The 17644-nt window shown below is 41.5% G+C and overlaps 1 long non-coding RNA gene across 2 annotated transcripts in view; it reads right to left on the reverse strand.

Moving 5' to 3' along the window:
- Positions 1-17149, reverse strand: part of LOC143934029 (uncharacterized) — a 54043-nt gene extending 36894 nt beyond the window's left edge. Inside the window, exons 1-2 of one of the 2 annotated variants that reach the window (XR_013263195.1) lie at positions 16983-17149; positions 14423-14486 (exon numbers count right to left, since the gene is read on the reverse strand). This is a non-coding gene — a long non-coding RNA (uncharacterized LOC143934029). Of the gene's footprint in view, positions 1-14289; positions 14487-16982 lie in introns of those variants that run through there. The other variant, XR_013263194.1, reaches the window with a different exon arrangement.
- Between the last annotated feature and the right edge of the window lie 495 nt (positions 17150-17644).

A 17644-nucleotide genomic window follows, 5' to 3' on the forward strand; every position in this document is an offset into this window, starting at 1 on the left:
TTATAAAATTCATTAGTGTATCCATCTTCACCTGGAGATTTGTGAAGCGGAAGGGAGTTGATGGCCTTTAGGGTTTCATTTAAGGAGAATGGACGGGATAGCTCCTCTAGTTGAGGGCCAGTTATAGTCGGAAGATCTACTGAGGATAGAAAATTTTGGATAATTTGGTCATTGGGTTGAGGAGTATCTGCGTCTGTAGCCAGGTTGTATAGCGAAGAGTAATAGTCGCTAAAGGCATTAGCTATATCCTGAGGATTTGTCAAGAGTGTGTCGGAGGTAGGGTGTCTGAGGGAACTTATCTTATGTTTAAGGCGTTGAGCTTTGACCTGTCTTGCTAGTAGAGCCCCAGCTTTATTACCCAAAGCGTAGTATTTGGCTTTGGTCAATTTGAGATTATGTTCAAATTTGGAAAGTAAAAGAGATCGGAGTTTCTGTCTCTGTTCTAGGAGCTCAGCAGTCAATTTTTGGGAGGGTTTCCGTTTATTTTGCTGTTCCAGGAGAGCAATTTGGCGGAGGACCTCGTCAACTTGCTGCGACCTCTGGTATTTAACATTACTATGTAACTTAATTAGAATGCCACGCATATAAGCTTTATAAGCTGACCAAAGTACAAACTTATCAGTGCCCGGTTGATCATTGGTTTGGAAATACAATTGGTGTTCAGCAGTGAGAAGCTGAATAACTTTGGGATCCGAGAGGAGAGAAGAGTCAAGTCTCCACAACCGGGCAGTGTTAAGTTTGCAGTTTCCCACATAGAGGGAGACAGGTGCGTGATCCGACCACGTGATACTGCCTATCTCAGATTTCGTTACATCTTGCAAAGTAAGTCTATCAACAACGAAGAAGTCAATTCTGGAATAAGAAAGTTGTGATGAGGAGAAGTAGGAGAAGTCCCGTTCATTGCTGTGCTGGCACCTCCAGGGATCATAGAGGTCATTTGCCTGAAGAAAGGGATTCAGTACGGACCGTTGGGTTTTAGGTTTAGAAGTAGTGTCTAGAGAGGAATCTCCAATAATGTTAAAGTCTCCACCCATGAGGAGCCTCCCTTTTCGAATTTGCGTGACTTTTTTGTATAGTCGGTTGAGGAAACGTAGTTGATGTGTATTTGGACCGTATACATTCACCAGAGTGTAGGTAGTTTGGTTAATGTCGCAGACTATAATTAGGAATCTGCCTTGTGGATCGACAAGTGATTGATGTAGCGTAAACTGTACAGTGTTTCGTATAGCAGTGAGTACCCCATTTCTTTTCTTCGGCCCTGAGGCTAATATAATATGGTCATAGTTGTTTATCTTGAGTGTAGGAGATTTTGCAGCTGCAAAATGAGTCTCTTGTACTAAGAGGATGTCAGCTTTGTGGTTGGTAGCCTCCTTAACGAGTGCAGATCGTTTTTGAGGGGAGTTTAAGCCCCTTGCGTTAATAGAGACTAGTTTGAAAGCCATTCTCAGGATTGGATAAAGGTATGGACGTCCGTAGAAACAGCAGAGTAGTAATATATGTAGGGCTGTTTTGCTAGTCCAACTTTAAAAGAAGTGCGCTATATGTTATAGTGCTAGATGCCTGATGCAGCGTAGGAGAAGAAGTGAAAAAAGAGTAACTGGAGCTGGGTGTGGACGAGGGATAGGGATTAAAAAGTGAGAGCTCAGTAACGAAAAAGGGTCTGAGCTCAATGTGCAGAAATTACTGCAAAAAAGAAAGCGGGGTAGAGAGATCTTACGTCCGCAACGTGGGACAAGGATCTCTAAACAGGCAAGCAAGTGCTGGATAGGAATACTGCAGTTAGCCAGCCATAGTGGCTTTGTAGAGAAGGATAAAGTCTACGCAGGATGTCCATCAGAGGGATCTCCTCCGGTTTCCATGAGGGTCGGCAGTTGAACAGAAGGGGTCAGCGAGTCGTCTGGAATGATACGCCATTGTTTCAGAAGAGAAAGCCCCATAGGGAGGGTACGCACTGCATGAGTTTTGTTTTGATGCGTGATAAGAAGCTTAGTAGGGAAGCCCCATTTATAGGGAATATTATGATTTCGGAGCGCTTTTGTTATGGTGACAAGTTGTCTGCGATTATCCATCGTTGCTTTTGAGAGATCCGCATACAATGCAATGTTGGTGAAGGGATCAGGGAGAGTCGTTGCTCTTTTGGCTGCGTTTAGAATCCTGTCTTTGACAGAAAAAAAATGGATGCGCGCCAATACATCCCTGGGAGTGGAAGCAGGAAGGTGCGACGGCTTGGGAATTCTGTGAGCTCTGTCAATTTCCAGATCACGGGTAGTCAGGTCAGGTAAAAGAGCCTGCATCAAGGCTTGTATAAATTGTATGAGCTCGGGTTGTTGGATCGATTCTGGGATATTGCGGAATTTAATATTGTTCCTTCTGGAACGATCTTCCAAATCTGCGATTTTAAGGTTGATTAATTGGAGCTCGTCTTCATGGTCTGCAAATCCGTCAACTATATCATTATGTGCAGAAAGCATGTCTCCCAATTTATTCTCTATACGGGTAATAGCAGTGTCATGTTGGTTTACTACTATAGATAGTGATGAGACTGCTGAGGACAGATCAGAGTACAGTGTCTGCCTCAGTGAGAGCAGCATGCTCTTCATAGTATTCTCTGAGAGAGGTTGATCTGAGGCAGGGAAAGACTCCAGCACAGAGGCCTGTTGCGGTGGGGGGAGGGAGTACATGCTGGGAGCTGAGGGAGGATGTAATGGCTCCTCCGTCCTGAGCCTGGACTTAGCAGGGCTGGATGTTGTAGGGGATGTAGGTGGAGAGCACTCACCCTGAGCGGTGTGGAAGCGCTGGGGTCCCGAAGCCATCAGAGAGCTCTGAGATGTCTGTGAGGAAGAGGACCGCGCTGAGGAATCACGGCCGCCGCCGCCGCCATTTTGGCTGCCCTGCTCGTCAGGTGAGGGGAAATAATCTGTCAGTTTTTTAGGGAGAGAGGATCTCTTTCTCCTTTTAAGCATGACCGCTTGCTGTATGAGGCTTTCAGATGCCTTAGGATCGTTTTTTGCCTTCTCTGGAGCCGATTGTATTGTCGCTGTGGCTGGTTTACTGCAGAGCAGAGGATTCAGTCAGCCATCCGCACTAGCCGGCAAGCCACCTATCCTAAACCCCGGGTTTACCTGGACTTCCTCCCTCTTCAAGCTATACCCGGTCATGACAGCCTTTCGACTCTGGGGTCATGTCAAGACAGGACAGGCCATGGCGTTCACCACCGACAACTGGGCCGAGGTTGATCTTGTTGATGAAGCTAGGTCAGGACCGCTCTCGGTTAGGTCCTTCTACGCAGCCTACACCTCGACCCCGGTCCATACCGTGGTCACTCTTTAGTATTTGAGCACCCTTGGCAGCATGTTGGCCTGGGTCCCAAGTCACGTCATTGAGAGACTAAGCAGTTGGAACCCTGCCTACCTCGCCCAGTACATCTCCAATCCTTGTGTGGAAGTGGCACAAGCATTCACCAAACTCGCTCATCTAATTAAGCTAAAACGAATAAAACTACACCCCTACCTGAATGTTTTTGCCCCCTTATTTTGGTATACCGACCATCAGACCAGGGCACACTTCAGGTCCATTTCATGTTGTTAATCTTATGGTAAAGTCTATTGGTTCATATCCGTGTCGGCCATAGGGCTTCGACCATAAATATATATATATATATATATATATATATATATATATATATATATATATATATATACATACAGTATATTTACAGTATACTGTATATTGAACTAAATGCAATGAATGGAAAACGTGGAGCCCTCTTTATGGCGCTAAAGAGATTTTATTGAAGTGTTAACAAAACTGTCCATTTTAGCAAATGTTTATGGTTATATAATCTTTGAATCAATGCGGTATACCTGAAATAATTGTGCCTAAATTAATTTTTAATGATTTCATATAGCAGGAATTTCCCAATGAATTAACAATTTCAAAAGAAACCAAAGCTATCAATACAAAAATGCATGAGTTTATATCAATTGAGAACATCACTTATTTGCAATGAACATGAATTACCATTTACCCATTGTTATTTGCAAAAAGGCTATTTTACAAACAAGTATCTCAATGACACTTGAGCTAACTTATTCTTTATATTTGTAATTTTCTATTTTGAATATTTAAAATTAATATATACGATTTATAATAATATTATATTAATATTTAGATTAATAATAAATACATATTTAGAGTAGTAGGGGACATTATATAGGTTAAAGCAGACCTTTCGGTAGCTTAAGTAAATACATTCCTGACCAGGCCTTCTGTGGGCAAGACAGGTTGTCATATTTGAAAATTGAATTAGGACAGAGCTTAATGTAAATAAGGAGTTAGGATTCATCTCAGCTTAAGGAAATATCTATGTACAGCAGGAGCCTAAAATGTGATAGTTGGGTATTATTCAGCTGTGGTGGGTGGTGGACTGAAGTTTTCTGTGGGGCAGATAGCTGTGGTGAATGGAAATCATATAACTTTGGTGACCTGGTGACAGAAGTAACTGTGGCAGCGAATTGAAGGTTGTGTTGAGTGGAGAACAGACAGCTCTGGTGGCTAGAAGCCATGAAGAGTTTGGTGAAGTCAGATGCCTGGACAGTGCAGTGCTCATTGTTGTGATCAACTGGGACTCTATGTAAGTGTAGTGCTGGCTCCTGACGAGCAGGTGCTATGGTTTTTGAAAAGTTAATTTGCCTGAAACCACAGTTGGGTTTTGGGACTATTTTGCCAAATTTCTGGTCTCAGTACCAGTCCAGCTGAGTTGCACTGGGTTCTCCTTGACCACAGGTGTTACTGTCACCACCAGCAAGAGTAGCAACGCAGTCTAACTGGGTGCATTGAGTGCCACTATTCTCTCGGAACTAGCCTAGTGGGAGTGTTTTCCTGCTGTGCATTCTGGGGGGTGGTATTTAAGGTACCAACGCCACGTTGGTGGGGTTCGTTTTATTTTCTGTCTGTTCAGTTCTGGTGGTCCTCCTGACCCAGCACCATGGCCCTCCTGGCCTGGGGTGCAGAACCATGCATCCTGAGCCTCGGGGCCAGCTGGCTTGAGGCGACGCAACTGCAGATACAGGCCAGAGTGAATTTCGGGGCCTACTGATCCAAGGGTGGTCTGGTGCCGTCTCATCTGAAGGGAGAGGCCCAGCAATTGAATAACCCCAGGGGAGGACTCGTTCAGGAGAAGACCATGCGCAAGGCTGGTTTCTCTGAAGGAGTCTGGAGGCTTAGTTGAAGGATGCAACCTGGACCAACACTCATACGCTATCGCAGGATTGACTGAGAGAAACTGGTACCATATGTCAGTTCTTTTAAATTTATCTACGTCCCTCAGTAACGCTCAAGTGTATCTCACAAGTCTGTGGCAGAGACTTTTTCAAGCATCCCACTGGCTGCTAGGCCTAGTGAGAGAGGTCTATCTGGGGGTTGTTAAGTCCAGTTGTGAAACGGTTTCTATTCTCTGGATTTTCTCTAAAGACTTCCATTTTTTCAATCTAATTGGCTGAACTCACTCCTATCCATCTACCCTTTATTGAGAGACTATGTTCTGTTATACATAAATAACCCAAAAGAGGATTCAGTGTCAGTTTCCACATTCTTTATGCCAAATACCATGGGAACCCCAAGACGGAGAAGCAATCAAGTGAGGTAACGGTATGCCCAAATAAAACCAGCAGCTACTTCGGGGGCCAGTGCTACATAAGCATACCACCAAACATATGTTTATCTTTTATGGAATGGCAGAGAAATGGAATCTTATGACATAACTACAGTACATTGTATGCCCAGCCTTGTGTTGAGATATGTAAGCAAGAAGAGGTGGAGAAGGAATGAAAGCAAGGGAGGTCTGTTTTAAGACCACCTGGCGCATGGGAATGTGTCAGAATAGGAGTTTGAAGGCCCCCCAGGTAGTTAATTAGGCAGATAGCTAAGCGGGCAGGGCTTATCCCCTGCTAGTTAAGGTTATTGCTATAGTTTAAAGGTACAAGCCTCGGTAACCAATGAAGCTTAAGTAAATACATTCCTGACCAGGCCTTCTGTGGGCAAGACAGGTTGTCATATTTGAAAATTGAATTAGGACAGAGCTTAATGTAAATAAGGAGTTAGGATTCATCTCAGCTTAAGGAAATATCTATGTACAGCAGGAGCCTAAAATGTGATAGTTGGGTATTATTCAGCTGTGGTGGGTGGTGGACTGAAGTTTTCTGTGGGGCAGATAGCTGTGGTGAATGGAAATCATATAACTTTGGTGACCTGGTGACAGAAGTAACTGTGGCAGCGAATTGAAGGTTGTGTTGAGTGGAGAACAGACAGCTCTGGTGGCTAGAAGCCATGAAGAGTTTGGTGAAGTCAGATGCCTGGACAGTGCAGTGCTCATTGTTGTGATCAACTGGGACTCTATGTAAGTGTAGTGCTGGCTCCTGACGAGCAGGTGCTATGGTTTTTGAAAAGTTAATTTGCCTGAAACCACAGTTGGGTTTTGGGACTATTTTGCCAAATTTCTGGTCTCAGTACCAGTCCAGCTGAGTTGCACTGGGTTCTCCTTGACCACAGGTGTTACTGTCACCACCAGCAAGAGTAGCAACGCAGTCTAACTGGGTGCATTGAGTGCCACTATTCTCTCGGAACTAGCCTAGTGGGAGTGTTTTCCTGCTGTGCATTCTGGGGGGTGGTATTTAAGGTACCAACGCCACGTTGGTGGGGTTCGTTTTATTTTCTGTCTGTTCAGTTCTGGTGGTCCTCCTGACCCAGCACCATGGCCCTCCTGGCCTGGGGTGCAGAACCATGCATCCTGAGCCTCGGGGCCAGCTGGCTTGAGGCGACGCAACTGCAGATACAGGCCAGAGTGAATTTCGGGGCCTACTGATCCAAGGGTGGTCTGGTGCCGTCTCATCTGAAGGGAGAGGCCCAGCAATTGAATAACCCCAGGGGAGGACTCGTTCAGGAGAAGACCATGCGCAAGGCTGGTTTCTCTGAAGGAGTCTGGAGGCTTAGTTGAAGGATGCAACCTGGACCAACACTCATACGCTATCGCAGGATTGACTGAGAGAAACTGGTACCATATGTCAGTTCTTTTAAATTTATCTACGTCCCTCAGTAACGCTCAAGTGTATCTCACAAGTCTGTGGCAGAGACTTTTTCAAGCATCCCACTGGCTGCTAGGCCTAGTGAGAGAGGTCTATCTGGGGGTTGTTAAGTCCAGTTGTGAAACGGTTTCTATTCTCTGGATTTTCTCTAAAGACTTCCATTTTTTCAATCTAATTGGCTGAACTCACTCCTATCCATCTACCCTTTATTGAGAGACTATGTTCTGTTATACATAAATAACCCAAAAGAGGATTCAGTGTCAGTTTCCACATTCTTTATGCCAAATACCATGGGAACCCCAAGACGGAGAAGCAATCAAGTGAGGTAACGGTATGCCCAAATAAAACCAGCAGCTACTTCGGGGGCCAGTGCTACATAAGCATACCACCAAACATATGTTTATCTTTTATGGAATGGCAGAGAAATGGAATCTTATGACATAACTACAGTACATTGTATGCCCAGCCTTGTGTTGAGATATGTAAGCAAGAAGAGGTGGAGAAGGAATGAAAGCAAGGGAGGTCTGTTTTAAGACCACCTGGCGCATGGGAATGTGTCAGAATAGGAGTTTGAAGGCCCCCCAGGTAGTTAATTAGGCAGATAGCTAAGCGGGCAGGGCTTATCCCCTGCTAGTTAAGGTTATTGCTATAGTTTAAAGGTACAAGCCTCGGTAACCAATGAAAGGTCATATAGCCAAAGTTCAGGTCAGCTGACCACTGTAGGTGGTGCTCTTTGCCAATTCCTCAAGATCCCATCTGTGAGCCCCCCCCCCCCCCCCTCCTTGTCGCGGCCTTATAATATTATGTGTTTTTTTGCTCTCCTTTTATCTTATGGGAGTGATTAATAAAAAAAAAATGGTTATACTTGTCATTAACCTGAGTTGTAGTGGCTGGGTTGCTTTTTTTAGGTGGTTTTGAGTAATTAAGTTATTGGTGAATATATTTATATAACTTTGAATGGTTACCTGTTTAATAAAATAAATTGAATACCAATAATAAAGGCCGTGGCCAAGTTTACTCCACTATTTTTTCTGTTGGTTTTATTTATAGGTTACTATTTCCGTCTACATTCCCATGCACACAGTCATATGTTTGTTACATGTGGCTGGAGATCTACTCACATGCTGTTATTTATCTCTTAACAAATATGTCCTATCGGGTAAGTGACTGCTGTTAGGGTAATCGTTTGCTAACAAATGACAGTGGGGTGATTTATTAAAGGTAAATAGACTGTTCTGTTTGTCAGGGAATTTTCCCCATGCTTAGTGAATGAGGTGAAGTTCCTCTGACTTAGGTTATCTAATCATGTGCAAGCAAGCAAATATACCTTTTTTTGTTTGTTTTTTGCACATGGTTGGGTATTCTTTGCAAAGTGAAATTTCATCTCACTTACTAAGTTCAACTTTCTTTACAAAGTGAACAGCCTAATTACCTTTAGTAAATCAACCCCAGTGATTCTCATTTACTCAAAAACATTGGCAGGGGGATGGGTAATTTTCTCTGGCTAAACAATTGGCAAATGGAGGCAATGTTTTCTAAGGCAGGATAATGTCTGCCTCAGCATGCTCTGTGATCTCTAAGACCTTCGGACTCAGCTGATCACAAATCATGGTAAAGGACCAATCACAGTGGCCCTTTAACACGTGATCAGCTGTATCCAATGACAGCTGATCACAGAAGTAAACACAAGCTGGTTATCGGCTTTTCTTTCTTCATGCTGATAACGTGGGGAGAGTCAATGAGAGCCGATAACCGGCTTGTGTTAAAGGGACATCGGCACAGATAATCAGGGCAATGATTACCAGTGCTGTCCCAACAGTGCCTGACAGTGCTCATCAGTGCATCCTCCTCAGTGTCACCTATCTGTGCTGCCTATCAGTGCCCATTAGTGCTGCCTATCAGAGCCCATCAGTGCCGCTTATCAGTGCAGCCTGATTAGTGCCTCCTCATCAGTGCCACCTCATCAGTGCCCATAAGTGCCACCTATCAGTGCCCATCAGTGCTGTCTCATCAGCGCACATCGGTGAAGGAGAAAAAATACCTGTTTGCAAAATTTTATAACAAAATATGAAAATTTTTAAACTTTTCGATCTTTTTTCATTTGTTTCGCAAAAAATAAAAAACTCAGTGATGATTAAATACCATCAAAGGAAAGCTCTATTTGTGCGAAAAAATTATGACAATTTCATATGGGTACATTTGATTCATGACCATGCAATTGTCATTTAAAGTGTGACAGTGCAGAAAGATGAAAATTGGCCTGGTCAGGAAGTGGGTAAAAGTGCCCAGTAGGCAAGTGTTCAAGCTGATCTTGGGTCTGAATGAACTCAGGTTCCAGTCATAATGTTTTCTGTGTTAAGAACACAGGGCATCTCTGGACCAATAACTGTAGGAAGCTTCTTTCAAACTAGAATCTTTCCGTTAAATAATGGAAACTTCCTAGATGACTACGGCTAGATTCACAGCTTTGAGGTGCAGCAATATGTATTTATTACTGTAATGCACATCAATGCACAATTATATGTACAATAATGTGCATTGCCCTTCTTTCTGAATAACACTCCAATAGACACAGAGTATATAGCTTAAAAAAATGCACCACTCAGTTGTAAATACTGTACATCCCTCAATGCCCCTAGAATACCACAACATCCAGATGTGAAATACCAAAATGCTTTGGAGTAAAGGGAAAAGGAAAAATGAAGGTGGCTTTGATGGTTTGTAAGGGTGTAGTGGAGTTTAAATGGCTCCTGATGAATATTAATGCTTCTTTCAACTATCTGTATATGTTCTTGTGCCAAAAAATGGATTCTCTTTAGTCACATTATTATTTATTTTTGTCAAAGAAAGAAAATATAGACAGTGAAAATATTACACCGATGATGGCCAAATACACAAAAGAAGACAAATAAACTCAAGTAAAAAAAAAAAAAAAATCAATTAAATTAACCACCATAAATACATCCAAAAAAATTACATACCCTCTCAAAATTAGATAAAAGAAAAAAAAAATATTACCTAATAAGTTCAAAGAGCACTTAATGTGATTAAACAGAATTTCTGCTCTGGTTCATTTTTACAATTTTTTACCAATATAAAAATTGTTTATTTTTTTTTATCCAATATTATTTTTGCCAAAATTGCTGTGCATATACCTATCTTATTAAGCTGTTATATGATATATGTGTTTTTGCTGCATTGCACCTCAACCATGTTCTCATTTACTGAATAGTTTTGTTATTTTCTAATAATGGTACTTTGTCAGCAGTACATACAGTTCTATCCTTTGAATAGTCTTTTAATAAAATATAGATCTTGAAGGTTCTTTGTATAATATGTGTTACACAAGATACATTAAATCCCTAACCACAGAATAAGAGTTGTGATCAGTGTTTTGGGATATATAAATATGAATGCAGTGGTACTGGGTTGCCATATGTTTCCCTCATTATCTGTGTTTACCAGCCTTCATGCTGTGAAAAGTAAATACCATGTATTTTCGGTAAAAACTAGCTTGCCAGAATCCCAACAGATGATGCAATTTAAAAAGCAGCTGCTTGCATGCCGGCATTTGGGATCTTATGAAGAGAAAAACCATGAGAAACAAGGCTGAAAGTGGCATGAGATTGGGCATGTGCTTCACAGCAGGGCAGAGATGTCTGTCTCAGAAAGAGAAAAGCAGAGGCTGAGAACGGCAAATTGTTTGAACATGAGAAGGCTCTTGTTAAAATATTCATGTGCAGTAAAGCATAGGGGGATACTAGCAGATGAACAACTTGTATTTGTAATTATTACATGTAAAAGGAACTTGGTGGGCCTTTACTGGGATATAAAGGTAGCTCTAACTTATAACCTAGTTCATCATTTGTCTTCACTGGGTATGTTAAAATTGTTTTTATGTGCTATCATTATAACTGACTCTGTACAGTATGTTCTTTAGTACAGTGGCACTTAAAGTGTGAGCAGACCAACGTAGCACTTACATGCTATAAGGTTCAGAAACATCAGTAACTCCTAAAGTAGAACTGTGACCTTCTTTTTTCTTGTATAATCTTTTACTTTCTATCACACATGTACATACAGTTTATACATACAATCTAGGAGGATAATCCGAGGGATGCTTTAACCATTGTATATTTCCACCATAAGCTCAAAATGACTTTGATCAAATTTCAACTTCAGGAAATTGATATAGAACCTTTAAAAATGACCATGCTACCCAGAATTTTATATTATTTTCATGCCCTCCCCATTACACTCCCTTTAGCCTTCTTCAAAAAACTCACCACACAACAACAACATTTTCTTTGGGCAGGAAAAAAGCTTAATGACCCTTCCTAAAAGCTCAGGTGGTGTGGGTTTACCAGACTTTAAACTCTATTATTACGCAACACATTTGTTAAGAATAATTAACTGGAACTGCCATGAATGCAAGAAAGATTGGATTAACCTAGAACGCACATGGTCAAGTCTACCCTTAAAATTTCTACCGTAGAGCTCAAAAAACTCCTTAACCTTTAAAAATCAAACAACATCCTCTGATTAATAGACATGTGCAGAGTAAAATATTTTGTTTCGGAATTTCGTTTTCGTCCGAAAAAATTATTTATTTAGTTACTCCCGAAATTTGTTTTTATTTATTTCGTTTTTCGTTCAAAAATTGCATTCGTCCGAAAATCCACATGAATTACGGTCGAATCTGTCTTTGAAGGCTTATGGTGTCTGTCGAATGTATAAAGAAGATTTGATGGAGCTAGTATATAGCATACTTCGTGTGAACTTTAGAACCCTATTAAAGTCTATGGGACTCCAACGTTCAAAATCTAAAGTGCTAATTTTAAAGGCTAATATGCAAGTCCAAGATTATATAGAGAAAATATTCGACAGAGAAAAAATATTTGACAGAGAGAAAAGATTCTGCAAGTTACTGTCCTAAAAAGTGTTTGGGGACCCGGGTCCTGCCCCAGGGGACATGTATCAATGCAATAAAAAGTTTTAAAAACGGCCGTTTTTTCGGGAGCAGTGATTTTAGTAATGATTAAAGTGAAACAATAAAAGTGTAAAATTCCTTTAAATTTCGTAGGGGGGGGGGGGGTGTCTATAGTATGCCTGTGAAGGGGCACATGTTTCTGGTGCTTAGAACTGTCCCTTCACAAAGTGTCATTTATGCAGGAAAAAAAGTCCTTTAAAATCACTCGCAGCTATTATGAATTGTCAGCTCCGTAATACAGAGAAAACTCATTGAAAGTCATTGATAAAAATAAATAAATAAATAAAAAAGCGTGGGGATCCCCCAAATTCAATTACCAGGCCCTTCAGGTCTGGTATGGATATTAATGTAACACAGGCAGGTTTCCGTTACATTAGAGGGGGGCGGGGTCACCCATACGTCATGGGGAAGCCCGGGTTTCCCCTTGCGTCAGAGGGGGCGGGGTCAGGTGACGGGTGGCCCCGCCCTCCGCATATAACAAACGTCAGGCCGCAGGAATCCCCGCAGTGTCTCCTCCGTGGAGACAGAAGATGGATGGATTTGCTGCGCTGATTCAGATCAGCCATCGCTGGACCCCGGAGAGATGATCATCCGTCGCTGGATAGCAAGAGTGGATTACCACTGCTGGAATTTTTTTTTTTTTTTTTTAATAAAGGAATTTTTCAAAAGTGTGTTTGTCTTATTTAACAATTTTTTACACTTCCTTTGTGAAATGGTAGGGGTACTTTTGTACCCCCTTACCATTTCAAACAGGGGGGATGCGGTCTGGGGGTCCCCTTGTTAAAGGGGGCTTCCAGATTCTGATAAGCCTCCCGCCCGCAGACCCCCACAACCACCGGCCTGGGTTGTGGGGATGAGACCCTTGTCCACATCAACATGGGGACAAGGTGCTCTGAGGGGTCACAGACCCCCAAAGCATCCTCCCAATGTTAAGGGCATGTGGCCTGGTACGGTTCAGGAGGCAGGGGGGGCGATCTCTTTTCCTCCCTCTTTTCCTGCGACCTGCCAGGTTGTGTGCTCGGATAAAGGGTCTGGTATGGATTTTTAGGGGGACCCCACGTCAATTTTTTTTTTAATTTGACGCGGGGTTCCCCTTAATATCCATACCAGACCTGAAGGGTCTGGTATGGATATTTAGGGGAACCCCACGTCAATTTTTTTTTAAATTTGACACAGGGTTCCCCTAAATATCCATACCAGACCTGAAGGGCCTGGTAATTGAATTTGGGGGACCGCCACACTTTTTTATTTATTTATTTATTTATTTATTTTATCAATGACTTTCAGTGAGTGTTCTCTGTATTACGGAGCCGACAATTCATAATAGCTGCGAATGATTTTAAAGGGTTTTTTTTTCCTGTATAAATGACACTTTGTGCAGGGACAGTTCTAAGCACCAGAAACATGCGCCCCTTCACAGGCATACTATAGACACCCCCCCCCCCCCCGTACGAAATTGAAAGGAATATTACACTTTTATTGTTTCACTTTAATCATTATTAAAATCACTGCTCCCGAAAAAATGGACATTTTTAAAACTTTTTTTTGCATTGATACATGTCCCCTGGGGCAGGACCCGGGTCCCCAAACACTTTTTAGGACAGTAACTTGCAGAATCTTTTCTCTCTGTCAAATCTTTTTTCTCTGTCGAATATTTTCTCTATATAATCTTGGACTAATAGAGATAAGGTTAGGCACATTCGACCACAGGTTCTATAGACACAGATTGTTATTGTCAGAGTCACGTTGAATCTCCTATTCTATATCGAACTGTTGTAACAACGAAAACGAAAATAAAGCATTTATTTATGTTGGATCTTTCGTTTTTCGGATTCTGTGCTTTCGTTATCGTTTGTCAAAACGAAAACTAAAATAGCTGAAATTCGGACGAAAATGCATTCGGACGAAAACGAATGCACATGTCTACTGATTAACACAACACCAGAAATTGTTCACAAATCTCTGACAACGAAAACTCTCCTAGTAGTTTGGTCCCATTGACCCTAAGGGCGAATAACCCAGATTTGCATCCAGGAATGACCAACAAAGCCATCCCGTCCAAAAATCAAACAACCCCACTTCTTGCCTTCCATTGTCTATATAGAATTTAAGGGTAGCAGTGATGGTTTCACAGTGCCAACATCCAAATATAATCATACAAAAGAGAATTTCCTTTGGGTAGGACTTTAGCGGCACTTAGGTATGAATCACAATCAATTAGATTAGAAACATAATCATATATTTATTGAGAAAATACAAAGATAAAAACATGTATCATGGAGTGTACATATCAACCATAACTGATATCGCAAGTCATTGAAATAGATGGTATTTGAATTGAATCTTTCACCTGACGCGTTTTTGAGTCTTCAAGAGATACTCCTTCCTCAGGGGTAGATAGGATATAGAGAACTCTATAAAGTAAGTACAAACAATTAGATGCCTATACATACCATTAATGAATAGTGTGATGTTACAAATTTTTTTTATCAAATGCACAACTTAGAATTGCAAAAATCTGATGCCTATAGCGCACTCCATGGCATTAAAAACAGTGTCATAATCAACACAGTGGCCACAGGAGACCGCCATCACCCATTGGAAACCGAGTATATTTAATACTATGATCATGAGCCCCAAAAAATCATCAAAGCGGGATCAAAGCACGTGGGCCATGAGAGAAAAGGACCAGCTGAGGCCCATGAGACGGGTCCTATGATGAAAAAAAAGTAAGAAAGAGACATAGTACATGTAATGACTATGTTATCTAAATAGTTGCCTTCCTATAGTGCTCAGTCAATGCTATGCTAAAATAAAAAAAAATGGTAGACTTATGCTTGAGATGCAACCAGGACAAAGGTACCTTTATTCACATGTCGTGGCACTCTCCAAAAAGCTCTAAATTCTGGTTACAAATTAAGAATTGGATCTCACACATTGCATCAACTAACCTGACATTGAATATGGCATGCTGTTCGCTCCACATCAAGCCTCTCTCTTTTAAGAAATACAAATACTCATTGGAGAGACACCTCTTAAATGCTGCTAATGCTGCGTACACACGGTCGAACTGTTTGACTTAGGCCGCGTACACACGGGCGGACTGTCCGCCCAACTTTGTCCGCTGAACAGTGTTTCAGTGGACAGTCCGCTCGTGTGTGGGCTTCAGCGGACAGTTTCAGCGGACAGTCTGACGAACAAAGTTTTTCGGAATTTCCGTAAGACAGTCCGCTGAAACTTGGTTTCAGCGGACAGTCCGCTCGTGTGTAGGCTTGTTCGACAAACTAAGTTTCGCGCATGCTCAGAAAGGATTTACACGGCGAAGGTTGCATTGCAGTGTATTGGACGTCGAATTTCTCGTCCCGTCGTACGTGCCGTTCACGTCATCGCGCACGCTTTCAGCGGACTGTTCGTTCATCGTGTGTGGTCAAGTCCGTTCATGCAAATTTTGAGCGGACTGTTTGTCGGATTGTTTGACGAACAAAGTTGGGCGAACAGTCCGCCCGTGTGTACGCGGCCTTACTTAGTCCGTTGAAACACATTTCAGCGGACAATCCGCTCGTGTGTGGGCTTCAGCGGACTTTTTCAGCGTGCAGTCCGGAGTACTAAGAATTTTGGTTTTTCCAAAAATCTGTCCGTCGTACTTTGGTTTCAGCGGACAATACGGTCGTCAGTATGCTAGTCCGACGGACTAAGAATGGCGCATGCCCAGAAAGGATTTACAGGGCTTTGCTGTGTCTTGGACTTCCTATTTCTAGTCCCGTCGTACGTGCTGTACGTCATCGCGCAAGCTTTCGTCGGACTGTTTGTGTATCCGTGTGTGGTCAAGTCCGTTCAGTGGAAAGTACGCCGGATTGTCCGTCGGATTGTATGACGGACTAAGTACGTCAAACAGTTTGACCGTGTGTACGCGGCATAAGTCAATAATACCACGCTATTGGAAGTCTGAAGAAGCTCCAACTGTTAAAGAGTGGTTGACGGAAGTAAACAACGTATACACCATGAAAGAGACCTTGGCAATGGCCAGAGAATCCACTTCACTCTTTCACAACACCTAGCGAGCATGGAATATTTTTATACTGTCTGATAGATATAGATCACTACTGAACACCTGCCTTTTAGTACAGCTCTCTTGATAGCTACTCTCATTTCTTTATTTACCAAGTTATCCAAATATCTTATAACAAATGACATATGCCACACCGCTCATATATGTTACTAATCTGAGCTAACACATTAAATCCTGTAATTTTAAAGAATATAATGTTCTTCTCAACATTGTCATTGTATACGTTGTTTTGCATATCAAATTTTTAGCTTTAATCCTAATGTGATCTTTGCAAACAATCCTTTTGCTTGTTTATTTATTCCATTTGTTTTTCAATTATATTATACAATCCATTTCATTTTCTGTGCGCATTACAATATGGTCTTTTCAATAAAAAAAAATTGTGAAAAAAAATATAACCTTGGAAACAGTACAGTGTACCTATACCATACATTTGTATTATTAAGTCATTCGCTTCAGATATATATTTTAAAAACGTTTTTGCATCTATTATGTGTATTGTGGCTTCACCTTTATTAAACTCTAGCATGATACTGTATAAACATATAAATGGGATAATGGACAAAGAATGGCGTAATCCTGCGGCGGCCGCTCCATTAGGGGTGCAGGGGCGCCGACCCCTAATGCATGCTCCCGACCCTTAACCTACACACAGGTTATCAGACGCATGGATTTCAATGGGTTTTTTTTTTTGTGAAGTGAAGAATATTGAAGACTTAAAAACAAAGTGTGAGTTTATTGTCCCACAGTTGGCATTATAAATACAATGTAAAATGTATAACAATTCAGTGTAGGTAAAAATATATGAAATAGAAGTAATACTTATGAAAAATTTATTAACCTTGCAATCATGGCTGCTCCTGCATATGTGTCTTCCCGTGTGCTTTTCCTCAATGATCTTTTGTGTGTGTAAGGAGAAGCAGGAAATGACGTTGTCTTCAGCTGTTGAAAGAAGTCAGCTATTCCAATTCATCAAAGGGTATATGAATAGACTCTGAATGTGGAATTGACTGAACATTGGTCAGCCTTCCCTGTGTGTGCGTGTGTGTGTGTGTCTCTAGACTATCGAAGTCTTGGCTTTATATGTTACATGTGGATGTCATAACTTCACAAAACTCAAAACCTTGTATGGCACGCAATATGCCATACAAGAGGAGGTACTAACTCAGAGTCATATATGGACTTTGATTGACAAGTATTTAAACAAATATATGTATTATTCCTCTAATTACATAGATCCTGACTATTCTTGACTTCCCATGACATTCTATACCAAGATACCAGATACCTTACATGTGTTCTCTTCCAGCTAGTTACATACACCAGAATTATCTAGCATTCTAATGACTCAGTATAAGCTGAAAGTCTATTTGACCAAACATCTGATCAAGGTCATTCACTCATACTGTATTTATATTATGATTAATCAGAAAACCAAATATATATTTTGCAAGCTTGCCATGAATATAATATAACACTTATAAGTGCTGAATTATGAATTTG

Source organism: Lithobates pipiens, unplaced genomic scaffold (assembly GCF_037356315.1).
Source record: "Lithobates pipiens isolate NorthernLeopardFrog02 unplaced genomic scaffold, aLitPip1_a1.2 Scaffold_27, whole genome shotgun sequence".
Taxonomy (NCBI): domain Eukaryota; kingdom Metazoa; phylum Chordata; class Amphibia; order Anura; family Ranidae; genus Lithobates; species Lithobates pipiens.